The sequence below is a fragment of the Aythya fuligula genome, chromosome 1, assembly GCF_009819795.1.
Source record: "Aythya fuligula isolate bAytFul2 chromosome 1, bAytFul2.pri, whole genome shotgun sequence".
NCBI lineage: Eukaryota > Metazoa > Chordata > Aves > Anseriformes > Anatidae > Aythya > Aythya fuligula.
In genome coordinates this window covers 70708570-70735251 of record NC_045559.1, presented here as the reverse complement: position 1 = coordinate 70735251, position 26682 = coordinate 70708570, and the positions used below count along the sequence as shown (strand labels likewise).

The window sequence follows — 26682 nt, the reverse complement described above, 5'->3', positions numbered from 1 at the left end:
GTGCTGTCATCACCACAGAATCCTATCATGTCATCACATGCAACAGAACCACCCTCTTCTTCACTGCATTTTGAACCCACTACTATATATAACAGCCATGGCTTAAAGCATTGCCTCCCAGACAGACCACTACCACCAGTCTAGGTAAGCACCTTTTAGCACATTGCTATTTTGACAAAGCCATAGCCATATCCAAAACTTTTTTGGTGAATAACCAATACTAAGCTTAAAATCCATTTACATTTCTTTTTAGGGGTAAATGATCACAAAGGGACAGATTAACTAAAAATCTAACTATGGGTACCTTCTTAAGGCATGATCAAATCCTCCTGGGGCCTGCCACAAGCTGTTTATCTATCCAGCAAGGCTACAGGCAATTTTACATGGTATTCCCTCCCACCCCTTCCTCTTCTCAGACATTTAAATGCATTCAGATTTATCCATGAGAAAGCTTCTCTAAAGAGCAAGTTCTATGTCTGAACCCTGGAATTAGATTATCAATAGTTTCTGACACAGACCAACTTGCAAAATCCAGCTGCAGACTACTGGTGACCCAAGCAGGAATGGTGTGTAGTGCTACTCAAGCAGAAGCACTGAGAGCTTTAGAAAGAGAGCAGCACCATGCAAAGAGCCTGAGGGGAATGCTTCTATCAGGTTTACATAGATAGACATCTTCCAATTGTCTCACAACAAAGAAGAAAACCTGGAAGTTGAATAATTATGATGGAGGAGAGAAACTCCAAGCCACCTTTTATGCTTCACAGGTTTCAACTAAGCCATAAAGAACAAGAGGTTAAGCCTCCTGAAGTTCTGGTCATTTTGTTACCTTGTTTGTATCATCAATCAATCAATTTTGGTTTTGTTTTTGAATCCAGAGGTAGGTTACTTAGTCCCTTACAAAACTATAAACACAGCTAAATCCTTTGAGGTTGATAGCCACACTAAGAGACAAATGAATCCTACACAAAGGACTCAGTTAAGGGTTACTATTACATGGTAGCAACTAATGGGACTTTCAAAGGCAATGACAGGTCTGAATATTGTAACAGAAAACTTTTTAATTTTGTTGCAGCTCTGGTTTTCCTAAAAAAAATAAAAATTAAACAAACAAACAAACAAAAAAAACTTGAAAGCTCTGAAACCTAACTGCTGTTTAATACACACATACCGTATTTCAGTAAATTCATTAAAAATACAGAAGCAACACTAACCAAAGGAATTTGTCTTGCTGGAGCAGAAAAAAAGTTTACATGAACTATGTCTTGGGGACTGTCAGGAACCACCATGTGTAATCCCATTATTTTGACACCTCAAAGTAAAGCCCATCACATCTTAGACTGCTGTCTCAAAATCTAGATCTGTTTAAACCTACACACCAAACCTAATCATACATTAAGGAAATGGCCACAGCTTGTAACAGTCTCAAGGGAAAAAGTAGAAAGACAGGAATTAACATCAGAAGTTACAGAAGAATGGTGGTTTTGTTTGTTTAAGACTTACTTTGAAGATGTCATCTTGTGCATGCTAATTGTTGGCAGCCGTCAACAAAAATAAATTCTTGCTGTTAACAAAAGTTATTGAAGAGTACCCTCCTGATAGAACTCAAAAATCCAGCTACAGCTGAGAGGCTCCCCTTTGCCATCAACTTACTTCATCTTTACGACAGATTTCTCCTCAGACTTCTACATCAAAGCTAGCAATACATCCAGACTATTTTTTTCGGTGAGCATTAGGAGAATTTTAATAACATAAATGGATGAAAAACGCTTGCACAGGCATATGATGCTAGCATAGACTAGTAGCACAGTGGCATCTCCTTTGGCTTTGACTATACCATTCACACCTACTCAGAACCCTACAGCAAATGTAACTCTCCAAACCAGCTCCTTTGACCAGATGAACACATCTTTATTTTCTTCTTGGGCTGTACAAGACAACATGAGGACCCACCTATCTCACACTCCTTCAAAATACGGCCTCAAAACCACTACTTTGTCATAATGAGGACTGTGGCAGCAGTAGTATGACTGGTGCTTGTTACATTGACCAGAACTGCCCAGGTGAACACCATTTTTTCCTGCCTCTGGGGCCAAACAGAGCAGAATCCTTGGTCTGTGACTGGCCTCCTGGATTCTGCAATAAATATCTCCATTACTGCATAGAAGGGATACTCTAAAAGAAAGTGTATATTAAGTAAAAATAAGCTGTGACTTAGAATTTAGATGCCAAAGCAAACAAGATTAGTACTCCATAAAGAAAATAACTGAGTTATTTACCACTTTGGAGTCCTACCAAGTATTTGATATACCCAAGCTAAAGCCTAGGATTTTAGTATATTTTCATTACAACTTGTTTTTGAGTAACTGGGTCTCAGAACAGCACTGATTTTTTTTGTAGAGGAAAGATGCAATCACTAATGCTTTTTCTCTACTTCTGGAGTAACACTTCTTAATCATTCCTTTTCACAACAGTGACCTTAAAAAAAAAAAAAAAAAAAGTATTTTGATAACAAGTTCCCTGTGCTTAGTGTTTCATACCAATTTTATGCTGGCAGACATGCCACATCATTCCAGACAGAGTGTATTTTCAAAATGGAAACCTATCAGGAAGGAATTTAGAGACTTACGTGCCCCAGATGAAGGGAAGACAGCTGACACAGAAGTGGGAAGCATGCTATTACTATTTTATTCGCTTAGCTGGTAAAATGGCACTGGCATTACAAAATGTTTGAGGTCAGCTGAAGCACTCTATATATGAGGAACCATAAAGAATGCCATTAAGAATGAGGAGGAAGAAACTTTTCCTACGACAAGAAAAAAAAACAACTTCAAGAAGCCTGTATGTGGCTGTCGGGAGGGGAGGAACAAAAGGAAGGAGGAAGAAATCATTAAGAATTTGGTTCCTTTAATCCAGGAAAGTATCAGAATTTTTGAAATTCTCACAAAACAAACAGGAATCACACAGTTACTATGGAAAAGAGGGAAGAGTCCAGTCAATTCAGTTTAAGAGATGGAAGTAAGGGAAATACCACGCCAAATGCATGAGGAATTGGATTTGACAAAAGAGAATCCACATTTCAATTTAGTCTTTAAACCATGACAGGACACGGCAAGGGACACCTTTGGTACCTTGTTTTTTCTTTACCTGGAAATAAGCTTTCCCTCTGCTCTTCCCTGCAGTGATTTTAGTACTGTCAGAAAGCCAATTTATCACTTGTGTTAGCTCACCACTAAACAGCAGTGGCCATAATATAACCGAGTTCACCACACTCATGGAAGGAATCCGGTCAAAACTAGTACCATGCTGTTCAGTTTCAGAAATGGGGATTAAAACACTGCCAGTCCACAAGATCCTCAATTCAGGAAAAGAGAGGAAATTAAAAACTGCATGTTTAGCTCCCATCTGAGTCTAAAAGTTACAGAAGGTATACATACCACTTCACAAGGAAAGGGAACAGGAAGCCAGGGAAGAAAAGAGTCATTATGCTTAAATGGTAACATTTTCGTGAGGTTACACAGGCCAAATGAGTATATCCCAGAAAAATGTGAATCCAAGCCTGGGTAAAGAAACAGAAAGCAGAGTAAGTGACAGCAGACAGGAAAAAAAATGCCTTTGGAGAGCAAAGAGTATCAGATTGGAAAACATATAAAAATAATAATAAAAATCATAAGAGCTAGTGTGCAAAAATTGAAGGTTGCAATTAAATTTAATACTAACACAAGATAATAATAACTGAAAAGGGAAAAACAGATTTCTTTGCAAGAGTCTCTCCCACACAGGATGCTTGCAGAAGATAAATTTGAGATAGACTAGGCTGATCTACTGTCAGGACTGGCAAGTCTAATGAGAGAATTAAAAAAATGATTAATCAACAATAAGTCACCATGTCCCCACGATTTATGAGGGAATTAAAGAATGTAATGGCCAAGCAGATAACAGAAATATGTAATTCTCATTAAAGTGAGCTATTTCAGGAGAGGTACGAAGTATTTGTAAAAACATGCTATAAGTGATATTAAATTTAAAAAAACAAACAAACAAACAAAAAAAAAACAAAAAACAGGGAACTTCAGTACTAGGAAAACTGGTTTAAAAGTAGCCACACAAAACATTTGGAAAACCTGATGATAGGTGTAATTGAACATAAGCAGGAAATGGGGGAGGACACATTTCTATACCCCACTCAAACCCACCATTAAATTTACCCATGCAGCTTGGAGCATATCAACTCAATTGCTTAAAAGAACCTTATGTAGACTTACTAGAAAGTCCATTTTATAGTTGTCTATAGGAAAAAGTTCTAGAGATTCGGAATTATAAGAAAAATATAATACAACTATACACATGCACACCCATTCCCCACCAATGAGAAGATGGAAGAAACTCAGGGGATCCGTAAAGATTAAAAAAAAAAAAAAAAAAGGCAAATTGAAGTCTGTGTTGACAGAAACAATACTGGACAAAGTTATAGGAAATTAACCACTTTGTAAATTAATTCTAGAGCTGTGGACCTGGCTAAACAGCAGAGCTAGGTTAATGGAAGGCTATTTCAGTTGGCTTGTTTGTACAAACCCACGTAAATTTGCTGCATGCAAAACTGTCTACATGGTCAGAGGGGAAAAAAAAAAGTCACTTCCCTGATGGACAAAAGTCACCAGCATGTTGTGGGTTCCAGTCTGCCCTACATGTGATCTGTTGCAGCACCATCTCTTTCCATGCAGATGCCTGATGCCAAGCACATGCTTACCCCTGCAAAATGGAAATGCAAGCAGCCATGCATTGACAGGAGCTCTGGGCAGCAGAACCTTTTCAATCTTGACATGACCCCATAATGATGATCCTGTTATCACCACACTCTTACTTAAAGTAAATACAAAGAGCACTCAAAAAAATAAAATAAAATAAAATAAAATTATAGTGTTATGATTAAAAAGAAGACAGAAACACCACCTGGAGAGGAGTGGTGTACAATTAACAAGTAAGGAAAATTAGAATTCCATATGACAACTCCAAAGACACCAGTACCATTTAAATTAATATAAGAACAATAAAAAAATTAAAAAATTAGACAGGGTAAAAACAAAAATAGGCATTATTAGCCATCCATTCAATAGTAGTAAAGAGATTTTTTTATTTTACTGAATATGTATGATATAAAAGAAATGCTTTCATGTTTTCAGTAGAAAGGGATTAGGCTTTCATTTAATTTCCTTCTTAAGCCCAATTAATGATCAGAAATCACATGCCTATGCCTATTCAATTAAATACACTAAAAGCTACTGAATGTGCAAAATTTGTCTGCCTTCTTCAGATAGCTACAACCACTGAAGCCACGTACTCAGTGTTTCATGACAACCACGTATCTGGATCTTCTCGCTCCGTTATACATGACCAGTCCAAGAAGACCTATCTGCAAGGCTGTTTTTCTCCCCTTGCTAATTAATTGCTTGTCCTTTTATATAAAACATCAAAAAATCATTTTGAATGAAAGCTTTATAAAACATACACTGCTCTGGACAGAGTGTGTATGTCCATTATATATCTGTGTACATGTCTGTATAGACAGACACACAGTTTGTACGTGTATGGACTCATATATGCATGTGTGTTTGTATAGAAAGCAAACATGCATGCATATACATCCTGCCGTTTTTAAAGGAAGAGCTTCCTCACAGAACTCAAACACCGAATTTGCCAGGTCACAGACAAGAGGAGCTTCCACTGGAGTACAGGGCTCTGTGAGATGCCAGCAGCCCAGCCAAGCCAACCTGCATGCACAGTGGCAAATGAACGCTCACTGTTAGGATTTTACATTAAAACGATGGTTTCTGCTGTAGTTTCCAATAGACAAATCCATCTCACAAATACACTTCTGGCTGCCCCAGCAGAAAGACATGCTTGGAAAGGAATTCCTTTGAGTTTCCATAATCCTCTTCAGACTGCCACAAGACACAATGGGCATACCTGCACTGTGGGATACAGCAACTCCAAGGATACCCCCACCTGGCTTGTACGCCAAGTGCCTGCAAAAAAGACCAAGAGATGGGTCTCTGAAGCAAGAAGAAATTCTTTGGCTGGAGCAGAGTAAAGCACCAAGCCAATTCGCCTTACTGACAGAACTCTGCTGTTACCTGCTACAGAAACACATGCTGCACTGCCCTAGCTGGAGTAGCCCTAGCTCCACTAGTTTCAGTGGATCCACACTAATTTTCTTTCTTTTCACCTTTTTTGCTACTGAACCTACTTCTTTTGGTCAACAAGAGGAATAGGGAGTTGGGAAGAGTCCAGAGAAAAGGAGAGAACAGTCCACAGAGTATTTTACTTCTAAGACTTGTGTATCCAAACGGCATGTAATTTAAGGTCTGTCATAGAAGTGAATGACCATCGAGGGCCTGTAAAACAGCACAACAGATTTGTGGTCTGCTTCAAGCAAAACCTGACAAGGCTAGCTTATACAGCAAAATGGTCTACTTAAAAGACCATCCTCTGACTTCATCTCAAATGAAGTATGAACAGTCACAGAACTACGCCAGCAGCAGGCTCAGGGCAGCAACTAGTGGCAGAGGGGCTGTGACAAGCAGCTGGACTCGGGAACCTTTTCTACCAGCACTGCTGCAGCAGGACACTCTGTCAACAGCCTTTACACTCCTGTTCTTCTGCTTTGGGTATTCAGATTAAAGCTCCTTGTGGCACTGACTAGTTGTCCTTGCAAAGCATTCACACCAATGGAAGCATGTAACAGAACCCGAAAATGTTAGAAGACAAATCACAGGAGCCTGGGGAAGCTTGTACATTTGTACCTATAGCATAGTTAGAAGACATCAGCTTCTTGAGCTGGACATATCCTCATAGTGAACACAAGATTTGCCAACCTTTTTTTCTTTTATTAAAAGCTTATTCTCCATCTAGAGTAACTACATACATACCTGATTAAAAATAAAACAACACAAAATCCAACAATAATTCACTGACAGCATAATTTTTATTATTTTTAATTTATTTTTTTTTGTGAAACGGAAATCTGTTTCACAACAGAAATGCATAGACAGGTCATTTTCCCCATCTCAGTTGCACTGAAAAACACGTCTTTACATGAATTTGGAAGCTTGCTATTTGAGGCCCATGACTCTGAACCTTACAAGTTTCCAGCATGAAAATGTGGTCTGTAGGGCAACATTTTGAAACCAACTCTTTCTTAAATATTGACAAATGCCTACTGATAAAGACGAAATACACAAACCCATGCAATATTACTCTCCCAGCAGCCACCACGCATTCTAAACCAGCATATATAGATTGGAACATGTATCTGCAGTGACACTAATTATAAACCAAAACACAGACTCAGGAAGGCAAAATGCACAACTCATTATTGTTTAAATTTTTAGAAATTATTTTCTAGATGTACAAATAATATTTACTATCATGACCTCACTGGAAGCTACCCTTTTCCCTATATTTCCTAAAATTTATCCTTAGACTTTTATCAAATGTTTTTTCCTCATACACAGAGAAAATAACTCTTTTGTTATCTGCTAGTACAAGCTCAGTATTACTAGCAAAAGCGGAATGACCCTATCCTGTTGTCATATTACAAGTGTGTTTCCCGTGCTTTAAAAGGCTCATCGTCATGTACAACCAATGCAGAACTTCTTTTTTTGTTTGTTTTAATAGTTGTCACCTCTGTTGCCTCCACTTTCTTCCTTTTTTTCCTTATTAGCGCATAGGGTGCCCTTTTCCCACAGGATCGATAAAAGAGGATCAATACCTCTTTTCCATTATTCCCTGTTCCTTTTGTATGTTTCCCTTCTCTACTATTTCCACAGTGACAGAATTTGATGCTGATAGCACAGAGATTTTGGAACTGGACATGCTGTTTGAAGCTTCAGCTGCAGAAAGTGATAAGCCTGAGTATTTTTCCCACTAATGCAACTTAACAACATTTTGAGTAAAAGCAGAAGGGTCACAGCTCTGTCCACATGTATTAGAAGATAGTAAGATAGTACTGTATTTTGAGTTAAACATAAGTCAGCCTGTTTTACTACTGGTGGTGAAGCTGAAAGATGTGGTTGGTTTCATTACTTTACCTTCTTAATATCACAAAGCAGCTATTTGATGAGTGTCCCAACTCCACCTCCCCCCAAAAAAAGTAATACTCTTTTCTAGCAAAAGGTAGACTCCTCCAGCTGTGCTTTGATGTGTAACAATTGACATTTGAAAGGGAGAGACCTCTGAAGTAGGAAGTTACACTTGCATGCTTTGCCAATATAAACAGAAAAAAACAGGTAAATAAGTGATAAATAGCTGACAAAGGATAATGTTTGGCTGTATTGAAAAGTAATACCACAGCTGGACCAAACATTAAACACTCAATAGAAATGCCGTACTTTGGTGGGTATAATAACAAGATTTTTGTAAGCACACTTTATAATTTAGTTAAGTAAAGATACGTAAAAATATGTGACTACAAGGTATTTACTGCAGTATCAGACAGGTTCCAAGTCAGGGAAAGCATAACATTAAAGTGTTTTTTGGTTTGTTTGTTGTTTTTTTTGTTTGTTTGTTTTGTTCTCTCTTCCCTCCCCTCCTCCCCTCAGACCTCTAACATCTACCATAGACTCGAAGTTTGACTTTTTTCTGTATGAAATTGAACTGAAGATAACACATGTCAATACTCAGTTATAAGTATTCGTTGCACACATACCCACCCCCAAAAAAACAATTGCTTACCTCAGTCTCTCACCCCCAAATTATCAATGGAAAAATAATTTTTTTTAGATTGTCAAGCCGTGAAAGACATTTTACTGCCAAAGTAGATAGCCTCATCAAGGAAAAGGGGGGAAATAAATAAATTAAAAAATTGCAGGAACCTGGCAGCTTTTTAAAATTCCCCAAACACTGCATCTCTTTAAATTAGCATTTGCTAACAGTGTCCCTGTACTCAGCTCTTTTTGTGCGCCTGTCACTCAGCAGCACGTATGAACAGATAGTCCAGAAGCTTCCTGAAAGGACAAGAACTGAACCTTTAACCTGAACCGGCTCCTGTTTTGCCACCCACCCACCTCTCCTACAGCAGTAAATCCTCATCGACTGAAACAGTTGACAAAGTCAGTACTGAAAGGAATGTTCTGCCTATTTTAATGCAAAATCTTGAAAATCTATGGCATGGCTCAGTAAGAAAGATCAGACCAAAGAAAGATCATTGGTTGAACCCTCTCAAAATACCATAACCAAAAGAAAAAAAAAACAACTTAGTTTTAAAGGGCAGATGTATTCTCATGTAGCTATGCAGACATTTCATAGTCGCTCTGCCATACTGGCTTATGTCTGGCTGTTTGAATAAAAATAGCTAATGTGCTTGCTCCTTACGCCATTAAATAAAGTGCACAAAGGAATTGCCAGTACTGTTTTTGTCCATTAAAGGCAATGGTCATTAATAGCTTGTATTTGTAGAAGACTGTCAGAGGAACAGAATGCCTGAGCTTCCTCCACATTTTTCTATAGGTTTAACCATACATTAGGCAGAAGGGGAAACGATACTGCACACTTCCTCATTCCAGCACAGGTCACACCTGCAGGAGAGCTGGCAAGTCACACAAACCTCAGTCAGAGAAAGAGATTCAAGGCCTATAAATGTGGGGGGGAGGGCGGGCAGAAAAAGGTGGGTCTCTCCATGGGAAGAGAGAATTTGCACATCTTGGCAAGATGTGCAATGGTGCGGGTTAGTATTTCAACACTTTTTTTGCTGTCCTGACTACTGCCTCAGAGACATATGTGCTGCTCGTATTACTATTCTTTCTCATCTATTTTATGCTTGAAGGAGTTAATTTTCAGCAGTACTCTGAGAGGAAATAGGCAACAAATGGCCTAGTCACATAATCATGTCTGGGCTGGATGAACAGATTTTTCAGACATCTTCAAATAGGTCCACCTGGAAATCACAGCCAACACGCTCAGTAAGCTACTGCGAGGAAACAGGCTGTGTCAACTGGATGATATCCAAACATGGATCACCTAACAAGTAGCATGGAGGATTGGGAAGCTGACAGCATGCTCACAATGTGTCATCCATGAGAAGTGGTGGATTTTCACCAGCTACACTGAACAGGAGACCCCACTCCACTGACAAGTAGAGAACAGAAAAAATATATGTAATCATACATATTCAGACAGTAAGTTACATGCAAGAAAGAGAGAGAGAGAAACAAACGAGGTGGCAGGGGATGCCCTATATAGAAGAACACAGAATTTACCAGCCCTCATAAAGACTTTGCCTGTTTGCCTTCAGCTGCCATGTCTGAGTGAGACAGGGAACTGTGAACCTAGAGACCAGTCATCGTTGTTTACATCTCTCCAGTAACACCTCAGAGTACTCATCATATAGAATTTGAGAGGTTTTAAGAGATAGAAGTAGTGCAGGATTAGCTTGGGACAAAAGGGAAGAACGCACTCGGTCCCAGTGTGATGAGAAGAGACTCACCGTCAGCGCAGAACTCTGAACAGGCTCTGGCAAGAGATACTCTTTCACAGCCAGTCCTCAATTTGGAGCATACCTGTCTTGCACCCAGGCATCAGTGAGAGGCAGAGGAAGCCCTACTAAAAGTGGAGACACCATTTGTCATCTGCTAATTGGGATTCATTCAATCTAGCGTGAACCTTCAGACTTATTTGAACCCAATAATACATTAGTCTGATGTACTAAGATTAATGCTCTATTTTTTGCTGGAATATTTTTCTTTGTTGCTCAAAAACTGGCAAAGCTTTATGAATCTTTCTTGAGACCAAGTTTACTCTGCTTGCTCCCCTTGTTTTACTAGTAAGAAGCCTCAACCTAAATTCTCTTTTAGAAGGGTACTTCTGTGTACAATGGGGTTAGAAGAGAAACTTATCAGATTGCTATGTCCCCCTCCAGTTCTCTTCCCTCACAGTTTTCTGGAGTTTAAATAGCCTCCCATGAAACTGCCAGGGACAGCAGAGCTGGAAAGCAAGAGAAAACGCTGATACACAAGCAACATTTTTAAAGAAAGAAACTATGAAATCCCAACACCAAAGCAGGTTCTCACCTGTAACGAAATACTTGTGGGAATTATATGGATGGTAGGTGCTATACTTACACCAGATAGTATTAATACAGTGACTGGAAAATAATTCCATGCCCATTCTTAAGGGGAATATGTTCTTGATGCTTATCCACCTTTGAAATTAGGGTTTGTTTCAGTGGTAAGATGGCATGCTTGAGAAAGGCCCTCTGAAGTATAGTTCAAACTTCTTGGATGTATTTGGAAACTGGTGTTTCAAAGATGGATGGCTTCCATGCTCAAAGGACTACATATGGCTAGTGAAATATGCACTATCAAGAAAGTCATTCTGCAAGCATGATCTTGCAGGTAGAAACCCAAGTCCTGACATGGCATTTGAGTCTTTAAAGTCTGGGGTGAATGATTCTTACTCACATAAGTAATCAAGAAGCAAAAACACTTGGGTTATTAAAAGTGTAGTGTTTATAGCCCTAACATTATGAATTATTCTGCCTTCAAACATGCTTTACTAGGAATTCAGTAGGAGCACAACACAGTAATGCATCAATTTTATCTGGAATACTGTTAGGGGAGGGAGAATTGCTCTCCTATTTTGAGAGCAACATCTATGCTACACATGCAGCGCCAAAGCCTTCTAATCCAACAGGCTGAATACATACTAGTTATTCAAACTCAAGAACATGTGCACAAAAGGAATTTCATACAATTAGTCTCTGCTGTCCTCCTCGATTTATGCTCTCCGTAAAGTTCTCATTCCAATGTTGCTACATTACACACTCAGATCCATCTTTTTGCATCCCACAATGACTTTAGTTATGTAAAAGTATTAACATAAGCAGGCAAGGATATAAAATAGAAAAAAATAAAAGAAAAAAAAAGACATTTGCATAAAACACAGATCTGTCATCTAGTACAACAGGCTCATTTCATAGATTAATATAGCAAAGCAAAATCGCATGAAGCCTAGTGAAAACAGATGACACTGTTTTAGTCTCAGCATTGGAAACCCTGTTTTAGTCCCAGTATTAGAAAGCTTGTATCACAGATTTCTGCTGAAGAAAATTGTAACACAACACAGTTATGAAAAAAAAAATCACACTAATGTAGCAGGCTATCACTCTGAATAGCATGTATAAAAATCTTACAGAAGAAAAAGATTACATTCATTCTCAAATAATAAGAATCTTTGTACACCTTCACTTGTACATCTTTATTTGCTGAACGTCTTACAGAAGTTTATAACTGAAGCTTGAGACAAAATGTGACTGTAAACTTATCTGAGGAGGTCTGTGCAAAGAACTGATCCTAATTTCTGAGAACTTGTACTACACAGGGCAAAATTACCTCAAAGAATATGCCAAGGAGAAGCTTCCTACTGGCTAGGTATGGCCTACATCGTGGCAAACAAAGAGCAGAGATAACAGACTTCATCTCAGTGAAGGGCCTTGTTTCAGCAGTGCTATTTGCGTAGTCCCGCAGCACAGGTGTTATGGCTTTGCACTGTGCCAGAGCAGCAAGGCTGCAGCACAGGAGCAGGTCTGTCTCAGAGCGGGTCACTGCACCTCCCTGCAGCCTGTCACTGAGGCAGCACTCCTTCCCCTCTTTCCTAGCCTGTCCAATTATTAAGTTTTGTTTTTTCATCTGCAGAAGTATTTCATACAGACACAAAATGGAAAGATGCCAGTCTTCCCAGAGCCAGTTCTGAGTAGGTCAGTCTTGGCTCAGCAGCAGACTACACAGCTCAGCAAAAGGAAACACAAGGCCTTGAACTCAGGCCCATCTTTCCTCCCGTCCTCCATACACGCACCCAGGATGCAGATTTGCTTTCATCACTGAGGAATAGTAATTCACTGGTGGTCAATATCATCTCCACTAGAGACTATGACAGCTGCCAACAGGCCCTAACCATAAGCAAACCAAGAACTGCTCCAATTAAAGCTATACAAACCCTGAGAGGAAGACACCAAACTTTACCATTGATGCATATTTTTGGCCTCCTTCAAGTGTTATGGGAAGTTCCAGAATAACTATAATGGGGATGCCTGATTTGGAGCTGCCATGCTAATACCAATCTAAGGGTCAGATAAGGCAAGGAAAGAATTGGAACATCAACTCCCCTGGTCTGATGGCATTCTTTGGCCGATAGCAATACTGCAGTAGCTGGGGCATCTCAGCTTCTAGCCTTGTTTCTTCAGCCTCCAGAGCCAGTTTCTTCTCAGTTAGCTTTGACATCAGGGCAGTGATACTATTTATCAAACCAGTGATACAAGGAAAAGAAAAACAACACACCTGAGGATAGGGTTCCTGAGGCAACCCGTAGGAAGCAGCCTGAAGTTACAGTGTTCGCTTCCCCACCGCACCAATGACGTTCAGTATGGCGGGCTTTAGCACAGGCAGGTGCCCCGACACACACTGCCAGGCAACCCATTGCCCATGTCTTCTGATTCCTTCAGAAAGTAGAAGCCACGTATGTAACTGACAGCCCTTGAGAATGCCGCATTGCCCTTTGCTTGTAAAAAGGTACACCATGTAAATCAGAAAAACAGTACTGATACTTAAAATGTTGACACGTAGGTACTGGTATTTAAAATGCTGTAAAGGATCTATCCATGTCACTACACAAGATGTGGAGGCAATGTGTAAGGAATTGAAAGGAGAGAGAACATACTATTCAATGCATCAGGAATAACTTTCCTGTTACCCAGAAAAACAGATTGTTGATGATTCTTCTTAAATAACACACAAAAGTGCTATTACACAACCATGGACAAAATTCTACAAGACTACAAGAAAATTTTTAGTCATTTGATCAGCTTAACAACAAAGCTGTAAGGACAGCCACAGGATATTAAGGCCAAACCCTGGATTCTTCATGGGAGTTGAATGAAAAGAAAAAGAAAAAAAAAAGGACAAAAGAAAAAGGGAACAATGCACCACTCTTTCCACCCCTCATCCTTTGACAATACCTACTCTATGCAATCTGTCTATTAAAAATTGTCAGCATGTCAAGAATGACCTTGATGCTTTCCTGACTGTTCTTGTGTCATCATGACTTGGTTTTCTTGAGGAAAAAGTGTTTCAGCTGTACTTAGTGCATTTCTTGGAAAATGTGTTTTACAAACAATGAATATTTCTGAATAGGTGTGGGGAGTAAAGAGATGAACTTTGGAAAACTAAAATGAAATATTGTGTGACTGAGCAAGGCCCATGCTCTGCAAACAGCTCTTACTGCACAACGCATTAATTAGAACCTAAAGACCAAGGCAAGTAACAAAGATCAGCGGCTAATCTTGCCTTTTCAGTATCTAGTAGAGAGCCTGAGTTTGCCTTCCAAAGGTTTCCTCAGGCCTACCGGATCACTGATACTCATCATACAGGCAGAAGCACAGCAGAACCGCTCACTCTATCCCATCTGTAGCAATCCTCTGCAACCTCATTCCCCCATTCTGCAGCTCACAGCTGTGCACTTGCAGGCACAGGCCTCCAGGACAGGGTGATCTGGCCAAGGAAGGTGCAGGGCACATGGCAGATGCATCCACAAGTCTGCCCATGGGCTGATGGGTGGCACGGACCTGTGAGTGGACAGCGCTTGCTTGGGAGACGGAGTTCCTGGTGAAATCCATTTAACACATTCCCAAAGAGCTTCTGCCAATACCATTCCTATAGCCAATGAAGTTATTCTGGCTAAAAGCAAACATCCCTGTTAGGCTAGCTGACTTTGCTGAAAGAAGAGCATGCATTTTATAGAAACAAAGATAAATTGAGCTCATTTTCTCCTACAGAAGTTGTTCTGGTGTGACTAAAGCTGATTCTGTTCCATTATATCTGCTTAGGTCGCTAACAAAATAAGACCTACTGGAGCAGGAACATATTTATGTATTTTTAAACAATGCAATGAGATTTTAAATGCTTGGTTGGGCTTTCTGGACCTTTGCACACACATTAAATCATACAACATTTTGTGGCTACTACCTCTAACTACCACAAGAACTGGCAACTTCTCTGCTGCTTTCACTTATTTGTACATTTAAAGGGAGACATTGAAGTTGTGTGTTAAGACAGACTGAAGCACTATTGTATTAAAAAGCATAATGAACAGAATTCATAACACCTCAAACATTTTTATAGATTTGTTTCTAACAATTTTTATAAGCATATTCAGTAAATGCATGATTTACTTTTGAATATCGCTATTCTTTATATCTTCAGCAACTAAAAACTACAGCTAAAAATACTTATACGAACCCCTGTTGCATACTTCCTCCACATTCAAATAGAAACCCCCAACCAACCAACATAAACAACTGGGATGAATGCTTCAATTTCCAATGGGCAGCAAGATGAATGCCATAAAAAGAAATTAAGACTTACTATTTTTCCACCTCCCCTCAAAACACAAGAGTCTAAACCAACCCCTGTTTGGTCAGTTGTGACTTCGTAAGATCTGTATCTACCAAACCACACACTGCCAGGAATAGCACAGATCTTAAAGTGAGGAATACAAAATCATTTTGGGGTTTTGGATTTTTTTTTTTAAGGTCATTGAAAGAACCCCCAAAACACATTCCAGCAAGGAGAAACAGTTAAAACTGTTTTTAGCTTTAAAAATGCACTATTTATTCTATTTATTCTGCTGGGTATACACAGAACGTTTGAACAAAAAAAGTTAGTCATAGCTCAGACAATACAGCTTACTATGACTACACCCTTCACTTATAGGAAAACCAAAAGATCAATTTCTGGTTCAACCAACTGAAACAGCAGTAGAATAAAGTAACTTCTCCTTGGTTTTGTTTTCTAAAAGACACCTTTCCATCCGACATGTAAGAAAATGGTTTGGGCCGCTGAAAAAAACCTGCCACTGGCCAGGCTTTGCAACAGGCACGTCCCATACACCTTGTTCTGCACACGCTGTGTGTGCTGAGCTCATCATCCCTCCCTGTGGCTTCTAGGAAAAAAAAAAAAAGAAAAAAAAAAAAGTAAAATAAAGGCAGAAGAGGGGATCTATCAGGCTGTGTACCAACACAAGCCACGGAGTTATAAGTTTACGTGACCACACTGTCAGGTTAACAATTTGCAGTTTGCTTCACTCTTGGACTCCACAGCAGCCCTCCATTTTGTCAGCTGCCTCAATTTAGATGTTTCCCAAGCACTGCTTAGCACTTCAGGTTTCTTCGGGAGTCCTTCGGGGCTCGAAAGCATCCTCGGCCGCTGGCGGCGGTGCAAGGCAGACTGGGCGCCGGTGCGTTTGCCCCGCTCGGCAAGGCGGCCGCGCACATCCAACCTCATCCCCACACCCCCAGCCACCCTCCCGAAATGATCCCGGCGCCCAGCGAGGAAGCCGGGGGTCTGCCCCGCATCCCCGCTCCCCGGGGCAGCCCCTCGCCCCCTCCTTTGCGCCACAGGGCAGGTGGACGCGCCCCGGCCCTCGGGGTCCCGGCCGGCCCCGATGCTGGGGAAGCCGGGCTGCGGCGGGCCGGTGCCCCCCTGTCCCCCTCGGCCCCTTGCTCCTTACCATCGGCGGGGACAGGAGGAGGAGGAGGAGGCGGCCGTAGCTTGCCCGTGCGGGGCAGCGACCTGCCCGCGGCCGGCGCTTTCCTTCGGAGGTGAGGGGGCGGCGAAGAAGGGCATGGGAGAGGAGGGCGGGCGGCGGGAGCCCTCCCTCACCTCCCTCCTCCTCCTCCTCCTTCTCCTCCTCCTCCTCCTCCTTGTCCTCGTCCTCGTCCTCCTCCTCCCGGCCCGGCCCCCCCGGCCCCCCCCTGCCCCACGGGGCTGCCCCGGTCCGGGGGTCCCGGCGGCGACCCCTGCGCTTCTCCCGGAACTTACTGTCGCACCCCCCGTCTGTGTCTGTCTGTCTGTCTGTCTGCCTCGGGTCTGTCCCCGCGGCGGGGATAAAAGTTGCCACCAGCCTCTCTCTCTCTCCGCTGCCGCCAGAAAGCAACTTTTTGTCTCCTTCCAGCCGCTGGGAAAGCGCCTCTTTCGCCTTCTTCGAGTCAAAAATAACAGCGATTTAAAAGGGAAAAAAAAAAAAAAAAAGTGCTATTCTGGTCTTTTTAAGAGGGGGAAGCATGAAGGTTGGGAGCGGAGAGGAGAAGAAAAAGGAAACATTTGGAGCTTTTTTTCTCGTCTTCTCCCCCCCCCTTCCCCCCCCCAAGATGGCTTGAGAGAATTAAAAAGGGACAGCGGGAGGGGGTTGGAGATCGGGAGGAGAAGAAACTTTGGGGTTAGTGGCGAGGTTTGGTTTTGTTTTGTTTCGATTTTTTATTTATTTATTTTATTTTTTAAGGCTACTGTTCCTGAAAGGAACCAAACAATTCCTAATAAACGGGTAGAGCGAACAGACCCGAGGAGGAGGAGGAAGGAGAGAGAAAAGAGTTTTGCTGGTCAGTAAACTTCAGGCTGCTGGGATGAGGTCATCGCTGTAAAAATAAAGCGGTGGCGTCATCCGAAACCAATCCCAGTGAATGCACTCAGCCGGGAGGGGGGGACAGGGAGCCGGAGCGGGGGGGAGACGAGCCCCGGGAAGCAGCCCGCCGGCCGCGGCCCTGCACACCCGCTCCCGGGCCGGGTCGGGCCGGGGGAGCTCCGGCTGCTGTGCTGTCACCGGGCCGGCGCTGGGGGGGCCCGGGAAACGCGTCCGCGGCCCCCGGCCGAGCTGCGGGGCCGGCCCCTGGGAGGAGCCGGGGCCGCCGAGCGATTCAAACGGGCTGCCCGCCCGGCCCGGCCCGGCCCGGCCCGGCCCGGTCACCGCCACCGGCCGCGGTGCTGCCCTCACGGCCCGGGCCGGGCCCCGTGGTGGCCGGGCCGGCTTCGTCCCCTGTGTCCCCAGCCCCAGGGGGCCGTGGGGCTGCTCCCGCGGTGGAGCTCCGTGGCAAGTTGAGGGCCATGACCCCTCGAATAGCCCTGTTAGAGTAAAAACAATGCTCTGAGACCAACAGTGTGAGGAAAATGAAAGCGAAATCTAAACATTTAGACACGCAGAAACATAATTGCTTTGTCTAAGGCGTTTTGCGTTCTGGCTAGTACCGGTTTTAACTAACATGCTGCACTTGTGCCATTCAGGGGTTTGATGTGTGGGCCCAGTCCTACCTGGGTATTCTGCAGATGTTCCCCCACTTGGGGGAAGGAGAAATCACCAAAATCATTGCAGTCATCTGCCAGTTGTGCTGGGTGCACGAGGCATCTTACGTGTCAGAATTCAAACTCTGGTCAGTCTTCTCTGCTGGCCTTTGAGTCCCTGGGCCCCATACCCTTAGAAGACATCAGGAGAAAGAGGATTAACCCTATGGCTCCTTACAATCTGATGGTCATCTTTTCAAACAAAGCACCTTTGGAAAGGTGTACGCTTATCAGTCACAAAAAAAAAAAAAAAAAAAACATGTAGTGTGATAGGTATTTTTGGAAGCAGGCTACTCACAGAAATAATGCAGTGGTGGTCTTTGTCCCAGCGCAATTGGCCAAGAAACACCTTGACAAAGAGCTTATTATTAAAAAGTTATGCATGAACTTCCTCAAGAAGAGTTCTTGCGAGCAGTCATACCAAACAGCGTTGTCCTCTCCAAGAGAGTGAAAAATGCATGGAAGAGAGAGAAGTCAGTCCCAAGAGAGAGTCCCAGTCTCTGTACGACACTGACCAAAGAAAGAGCAAGAGCTGTGCAGATGTTGTGGTTAGGCGTAGGTGCATTTACTATTTTGCACATGTGTATTTTACAGAGCTGAAGAGCAGTTTTGCTTTTTGCCTCAAGTAACCAGTGGCCCCAAAGATACTTTGTGCAGTCTCCAAAATGCCCACGGTATGAAAAGTCTGCACAGTTGGCTAGTGGTTAATGGATCTACAAGTGACCCATTTCTACGAAGGAGAACAGAGAGCGTGCCAGAGAAACTCAAGGCCAAAGCCAATGCCCCAGCTCATTCATACCAGAGAAGTGCAAGAACAAATAGTTCCAGCACAATTATCTTCACAAATAGAAGTGGGGAGTACCAGAAAGGGATGCATGCTGAAGAAGAAAAACATTCGAATTCTCTCTTCCTTTTTATCATCTAAACCTGGTAACGTGTTATGTAAGTGGTTTTGTTGTTGGTGGTTGTTTTTTTTAATGGGGAAACTGGAAATGTTTCCTAATGGCAAAATTGTAAGCATAAAAAGTTTTGTGTTTTTTTGGCGGGAAATATTTTTGTTTGTAGCTTAAAAAGGATATTTACAGAAAAGTCTAGGATGGCAAATTAAAGCTTTTCCAACACAGAATCAGGATTTCTTTTGATTAATATAATGAAAGGTGTGACTAAACCACAGATATATCATGATTAACTCCTGCAGGCTGAGGTAAGACACAAAGAGAAATAGTCTGGAGGGCTGAAATGTGGCAGCATCTGATCTCGCTTCATTAAGATTAAAGGCCACTCTCTTTACCTCCTCTTTGCAGCAGGCTAAGCATGCACATGTTGGCAGTTAGCGTGCCTCAGCCAGCAGGTGGTCACTCATGAAGGAGCAGTAATTCATTTACATGTCAGTCTAACTTCAGCCTAATTTTTTTTTTTTTTCTTGAAAGTCTTTCTTCCCTCCTTATCACTTGCACAGCAGGCTCCTGGAAAAAGTTTGAAATGCAGTCACAAAACAGAGATCAGGCCTCAATGTTGTAAACATTTCAAGCTGCACACCTGAACCATCTGCCTGAGAGAGGGAGTGCCTGGCTTTGCTAATCCCTGGTTGCTGACCTTCCCTCCCCAGCATTCTGAAGTTGTACTAAGTGTCTGGCAATGGATTTTATCTGCCTCAGAACACACTGACAGCCCCTTTCTGGCAAAGCAGTGCTGAAGGAGTTAATGCTAATGGCCCTTTTCTGTGTCTGGTTATCAAGCTTAGGAGGTAAGAGGACTTGAAATGTCAGTATGGGGTAAAACAAGGGCAAAAGACATGATAGTGACTATCCAACGTACAATACAACAGCTTTTGAACTTTGACACACCTGCACGCCCCACGGATCACATTCTGCTTCTGGCAGGCGTGACTCTAAGTGCGTCACTGTTTGCTGCCCCTATCGCTGGAGGTCCGGGGAGGGGAAATAGATGGCTACTTTTAAGAACTGGAGGTTGTACACCTTGTTTATAAAGGTTTCTATTTGTTTATGTGTAAAAGCCAGCATGCCTGACTTCTTGGTCCTTTTCCATTTAATGGATGTCTTGACACTCCACTTGGTTAATCAGTTAGCAGTGATTAAACAAGGGAAAGATGACAGTCTGAGTGACATCATCTTTTCTGCACAGTGGAAAGGAGTGGTTTTCCAGAGGAACCTCTTGCAAAATAAGTGAGAACTGAACTTAAAGCACAGAATTTACCATGCTTTAAAATCCCCATGTGGGTACTCACTTCCTCCACAGTTGGGTTGCCGAAGAGGTTACTAGTCCCAGCCTGCTGCCCAGTGACTGTCACAGCTACTTTCTGCTGAAGCTTACTGCCACTCCTACCTACCTGCAAGCTATTCAGGCAGTTTGCTCCCAAAATTTGTTTTGGCCAAAGTCAATCAGAATAGCTTAAGCAGTTTAAATAGTAGATGTCAGCTGAACTGGTTTGTTTTGGCTGAAATGATTTCGGGGAAACCCAAGTCAGCAGATGGGAAGTGAAGTGATGACCTTTTTACAGACAGCTTCAGGGCCATGGTGTAGTTTGGCCTAATCTACTTTCAGAGCAGACTGCTATACCAGACATTGCTGCTACAGATAGCTCTTCAAGGTATTTAAAAATAGAAGGGTTGCTGAGATACCTGCATTGAAACATTCGTAGCATTTTTAGATACCACTAGCTTTGGTGGCATAGAGAATAGGGTACGGCAGTTGGAGCAGTGTGGGTTTGTCAGAGAGCAGCAATGAGAACGTGGGGATTAGGAGAATGGAAACCAGTAGGGATAGAAGATGGAAGACAGAGTGAGGAAAAGAGCAGCAGAGAAGAGTTTGCACTTGGAGATCAGCAAACTGATCAGATGGAGATCACAGAGCTCAGCGTAAAGGAGAGAATTTTGAATAGTGTGAAAAATGCAAGCAGAGACAGAGGGTGCAGAGTAGCAATGCTTAGGGGAAAACTGAGTTGAGAACAACTTACGTCTCCTCATTCTTCCTTTCCATGTGTGCATCAGACCTGGGGCAGCTCTATTCCTCCAGAAAATGCTTAAATAAGAATAGAATAGCCTCACTACTCTGTTGCTGTTGGTAGTTTTCATTCTACTTCCCCAGAGCTTCTTCAGGACTGTCAGATTCACAGCAGCTCAAAGAAGCTGGAAGTGTTATGCAAGAGGAGAGTCTCAATGAAGGCACATGTTTTTGAGCTGGTAGGTGTGTAGGACAAGACAGTGATAACTCCTGCTCTCTGTGGGACAGTGGAGGAAATACTGGGGGATTTAGAGCAGTGGAAGAGAAAGGAAGCAGAACAACAGAAAGGACAGTGAAAAAAAAAATAATAAGTTTTTAGTATCAGCTGTCTGCTTCCCTATATCTCCTTACTTAATAGATCTTATATCCATTACTGAGTAAGAATTTACATGATCCCTATCTTTAGAGTATTTCTGAATAACCTTTGTTATTTGGAGGCTTTTTGTGGGACAGAGGAGTTATGAGGATACCATTTTAAGGATACACAAATGAGTTACTGAGATAAAAATTCCTCATTCATGGTAGTATAGCAAGCCGGTAGCAGATTGGAAAACTGAACCAAGTTGTCTTAAATTCCAAATCCAACCATTAACTCATCCTTCTCCCTCTCCTCTCTTACACTGTTCAAAGGAAGAGTAACTTTTTTATTTACATGAGCAGGCACATTTAGTAAAATTAAGCACTTGCACAAAATTTTTTTGGCTTGGTTTGCAATTAGAGATGAAAAAACAGCTATAAGCAAGATAGACAGTAGAAGACAGTGGGAGTAGACAAAAAAAAAAAAAAAAGAAATAAAAATAGTAATTTATGGTTCTATAGAGAGGCTTTGTAAAGCTTAGGGAATTTTGATTGATCCTAATCATCTTAGGCAGAAAAAAGGCAGCTATCTTGATGTTAATCCACTTCTGTGATTACTTCTACATGAAACAGAAAGATTAAATTTTGAAAAGGCATTTGAAATTGGAGATCATAATGAATATTATTTACAGAAAAAGAGCATAATAACATGTTGTCATCACAAAACGGAATAATGAAATACTGTCCTTAAGAAACAGCAAGTTCAGACAAATCTATAGCTACTGAGAAACCCAGCTAGTAACATTTCTCACTTTTCTGCGTATCTAAAGAGAGAATAATTAAATTTAAGAAAAGGGGTACATAAAAATCACATTCAAAAAATTGAGGTAATAGTCACAATAAATTCTCCCTCCCACTTTGTTTCTGTTAACTTTTACTCACTGCCAGTAACTTGTCTGTAGGCTAGCGTACCGGTATCGGAATCAGCCTGCAAAGGACTGTAAGCACAGATGGTGTAAATCATCATTGCTCAACTAGCACTTAAGTTCCTATGCCAATTTATACTATCTGAAGAGTAGCTTAGTATGTTCATGTTTTGTTTGTGGCCAATGATGAATCAGAACTAAAATGTATTTGGGTTTATTATGAGGGCAACATAAAATGTATGAGGTCTCTGACTATTCATATCCTTCTTTTTAACTACTTGAATACTTCAAATGATATGACAATATAGTAAATTACCAACCTTAAATACACTTTACACTTCTGGTTTTTTTTCCTTAGAATGGAATATTTATTAGCAGTGCCAAGGATCCGATAGAAAAGGATAGCATCCATAAAATGTTTTAATGTTGTGCTATGTGAAATGTAATCGTGGTCAATATAAAAACACAGAATGCATAGTTACTGTCTTGATACCATACTGAAGTAAGCTCATAATCAGAAAATTTATTTCAAAGTTTGAATGTAGAAAGTTAATGTGTAAAATGTGGTATTAAATACCAGTTTTGCATATTTTTATTTTCAAGGCATACACAGGAGAGGAATTTTTCTGACAGTTTTAGAGTTTTCACTATTTCTCCTAACCCATTTTGTTATTTCTATCTACCTTTAACAACTTCTGAAACTAACTGATATCCTAAACCTTGTGGATTTGATACACTACTGTTTATGTTATTTCTGCTTACCAGCTGCATTTTATGTATTTCAGTAATATTGAAATTAAACTATTTTGTTATTCAGTTGGCTGTGAAAGATGGATTTGTCTTCTGTGGATTCATTAAAATGTACTTAATAGATAAAAGGAGCCTCATATAAAAAAAAAAAAAAGGCAGACAAAACCATAAAGGAAATGAAAACAAAACAAACAAACAAAGAACAACTTGAGTTTTTAAAGGGAAAAGAAAACTGAGTTAATTACTGCTTGTTGGTAGTGTGGGAAAGAAAGGCATGCGCACCACAATGACCTTCATTTACAAGCTTTCATTCATATAAACTTTTAAGTGGCTAACACCCAGAACATCAATATTTTGGCCTCACTGTAAAAACATTCATAGGAAAAAAAAAAAAAAAGGAAAAAAAAAGACTCTTAACTCTGACAAGTCTCTTGTTTTGTCAAATGAACTGGTTAGAAAATCGTCAGTCTGCTACTATCCCAATTGTCAACAACAGACAGCAGGGTTTGTCAAGAAGGACAGGTGAAAATATCAGGTTACATGGAAAAGAAGCATGTGAAAATTTCAGAGCGTGTCATTTAATATTTTTTTAGGATGCAAGGTTAGAATATGCCTATTTTAGTAGCAATCTGAGTTCAAAAATCTAAGGTGGAGGTGAGGTGAAGGACTGCTTGTTTATTTTTACACTGCCCTCTTGACTGCTCTTCAAATGGACAGGAACTCATTGGCTTCTGTGTGTTAGGTATGGGTTCAGCTTTTAGCTCGGAGGGGGGTTGACAATCTTGCAAGAACATTTCTGCTTTAGTGCAGTTTGCCAGTTGTTCTTGTAGCTGGGGGAAGAATCATAATAAATATGTTAAAACCCTTAGCTTATGTGAAGCTTACATAAAGAAGGGGAGAAAAATGAGTGAGAATAAAGCACAGGGCTGCAAATCAAGCATTCTGTTTTCTGCGTTTAGGTCTGCCACAGATTTCTCATGACTTACTCAAAGTTGCACCCGCTTACTTCAGATACAGATTCAGCTTGTTTACTCTCCAGTCATTAAAAAATTTTTGCTTCAAGCCACGGATCAAACAATGATGACTTCCAGGAACATATGCTGAAGAATGTGCATCTGCATGATCTTTTAAAACCTAAATGGGATATTATGAAATCAAATGGGTGAGAAGGTTTTTTAAGAGGGGAAATTTCAAGTACCGGGCATGGCTTTGCAGGACATTATCCACTGGCAACTGTGTAAGCTTCGAAGAACTGCTTAGATAGAAACATAGAAGGATAGATTCTTCTGTGACCCAGTCAGTGGACACATTTACGGGAAAATGGTAGGTGCAGTTTGAGTTCCAGAATATAAAAGGAAAAAGTCATCCCTGCTAGAAGGGCCTGTCTAATTACTAAGTTGCAGAAATTGCCCATTTATTCATCTGTTATTTTGTACTAGGGGTTACAATTAACTGATGTCAGCTACAGTTTAAGAAAAATGGTTATTACAACAGATGATTCATTTTAAATACCTTTTTACTTTATAGCTCCGGCAGAAGATCAGGGTGCAGTTGCACAAACACTGTAAGCTGGCTGCCAGTGAAAGAAGAGGTTCTGCCCCACTACTGCCTCATCCTTTTGCTGGGGCAAGCAGTTGCTCACCTCTATAGTGAATTAGATTGGAGACCCAACCCACGCCAAAACCTTCCCCCAAAAAACAAACAAACAAAACTCAGCTATAACCCAGCTTAGTCCCCCATTTGTTTTGCATCATGTTAATGAGCAAAGGCCTGAACCACTGCATAAGAGAGCACAACATGAGAACAAGAACAAATAGCAATTGGTAAGGAGAAACAGCTTGTGCCGGTCCATTTAAATGGGTGTGCAAAGCTTGAGAAGATGCAGGCAGGTGACTTGGTTGAGCCCATCCAGCAGGCTGCTGATGCCAAAAGGAGGTACTCCAGTTCACAGTTTCCTACCCTCTGCTTCTGACTGTGAGCTCTTACCATGTTCCATGTTGTGCACCTGGCATTGTCACCCTGCAAAATGGGTCGATTCAGTTTGCTAATCCAGCAGAACTAGAGTGAGTTGACCTTTGTGACTGTTGTTAGGTAGACATTGGTGCCTGACAGTATTAGAAAAGAGCTGCTCTTCACAATGAGGGTGGTCAAACACTGGAACTGGTGCCCATAGAGTCTGTGCCTCCTCCATCCATGTCAGTATTTGGATGGAACTGATCAAAGTTGATTTTAACTTTCAAGTTGCCCCTGCTGTATACAGGGAATTAGACCAGTGGCCTCTAGAGGTCTTTTCAAACCTAAATTGTTGTATGGTGTGGTTGTGGCAGACATAATTCCTCTGTCTTGTATCCTTATTTTACACTGAGAAGTCTCCTTGTTCATCACTATCCCTGGCTGAAAAATTTATCTGTCAAATATGAAGTTAGTCCTGTAATTGTTGTGAAATGTCAGTGTATACATTTCTATATATAAATTTCTATGAGCAAAACTATTTCAGGAGGAAGTTTGGTTGGATGGTGTATGTCATTACTTAAAAAATATGTGTTGCAGGGTTGATCTCATTATTGATAAACAAAAAAGTATAAAGCCAGGTTATTAAATATGAATTTCTACTGTAGAAATTGTTGAAGTAACATGTACCCAGGTGAAGTTTACAAACAAGCTGAAATCCATATTGAAGAGAGACTGTACAATGATCAGATGATAATACATAATGGATTTTAATTGGCCTGGATAATTTCAGTGAACGTTAAAAACATACACGGATTCCCTCTCTACTTTGTCTCTCTGTGGCAGGCCTGCAATGCAGCACAGCTTCTGTATTTTAGTGGACCAATAAAAGTTGTAGTGCTTAGTAATTTAACATTTTAATGGTAGCAAATTACATTTACATACATCTAGAGGCCCTTTCACAATGGTAGGGGTGTGAAAAAAATGGATCTGGAATAAAATGAGTCAAGGCTGTGTGTATGTAATTGACAGAATGAAGGTATTAAATCCTTAAGGAAGAACAACAAATGCATATGAAAATACGTATTAAAAAAAAAAAAAAAAAAAAAAAAAAGATCCTTATTCTTAATAACACCCCTCCCTTTCCATAGCTGTCCATAAAATGTCAGTATAACTGCATATGGTATATTTACTTTCATTTAAAATTTCCTCAGCACTTCTGGAGTGGTGCAGAGGCAATGGTGCACCACCATTCTCCTGTTTCTTCCCATAGTTGTGCAGCCAGATTATATACTTTATAAGCCAAATATATAGACAGGCAAAGCAACAAAGTCATCTATGTCTTTTACAAAATATTATAATGCCAAGGAGCTTTATTTTTATTTTTATTTGTATTATTTTTATTTTTATTTTTAATTATCACTATTCTATGCAGGCTGTCAGCACTGTAGATTCAGGGACGTCTATCTTTTCTAAATTTGAAGGAAAGTCAGTACAATGCTATCTATCCTGATCAATAAGGCATCTATCCTGTTTTCATTGGTTCGAGCTGGTATGTTCAAGTGGTTTGAGAGTCT

General features: G+C 41.0%; 1 protein-coding gene across 2 annotated transcripts in view; it reads right to left on the bottom strand.

The window, feature by feature from the left end:
- The window catches only part of DUSP16 (dual specificity phosphatase 16), a 67342-nt gene extending 50693 nt beyond the window's left edge, over window positions 1-16649 (bottom strand). The window contains exons 1-2 of one of the 2 annotated variants that reach the window (XM_032184349.1): window positions 16555-16649; window positions 3435-3556 (exon numbers count right to left, since the gene is read on the bottom strand). The gene's annotated coding sequence lies outside the window, so the exon portion shown is untranslated. Of the gene's footprint in view, window positions 1-2626; window positions 2672-3434; window positions 3557-16554 lie in introns of those variants that run through there. The other variant, XM_032184358.1, reaches the window with a different exon arrangement.
- Between the last annotated feature and the right edge of the window lie 10033 nt (window positions 16650-26682).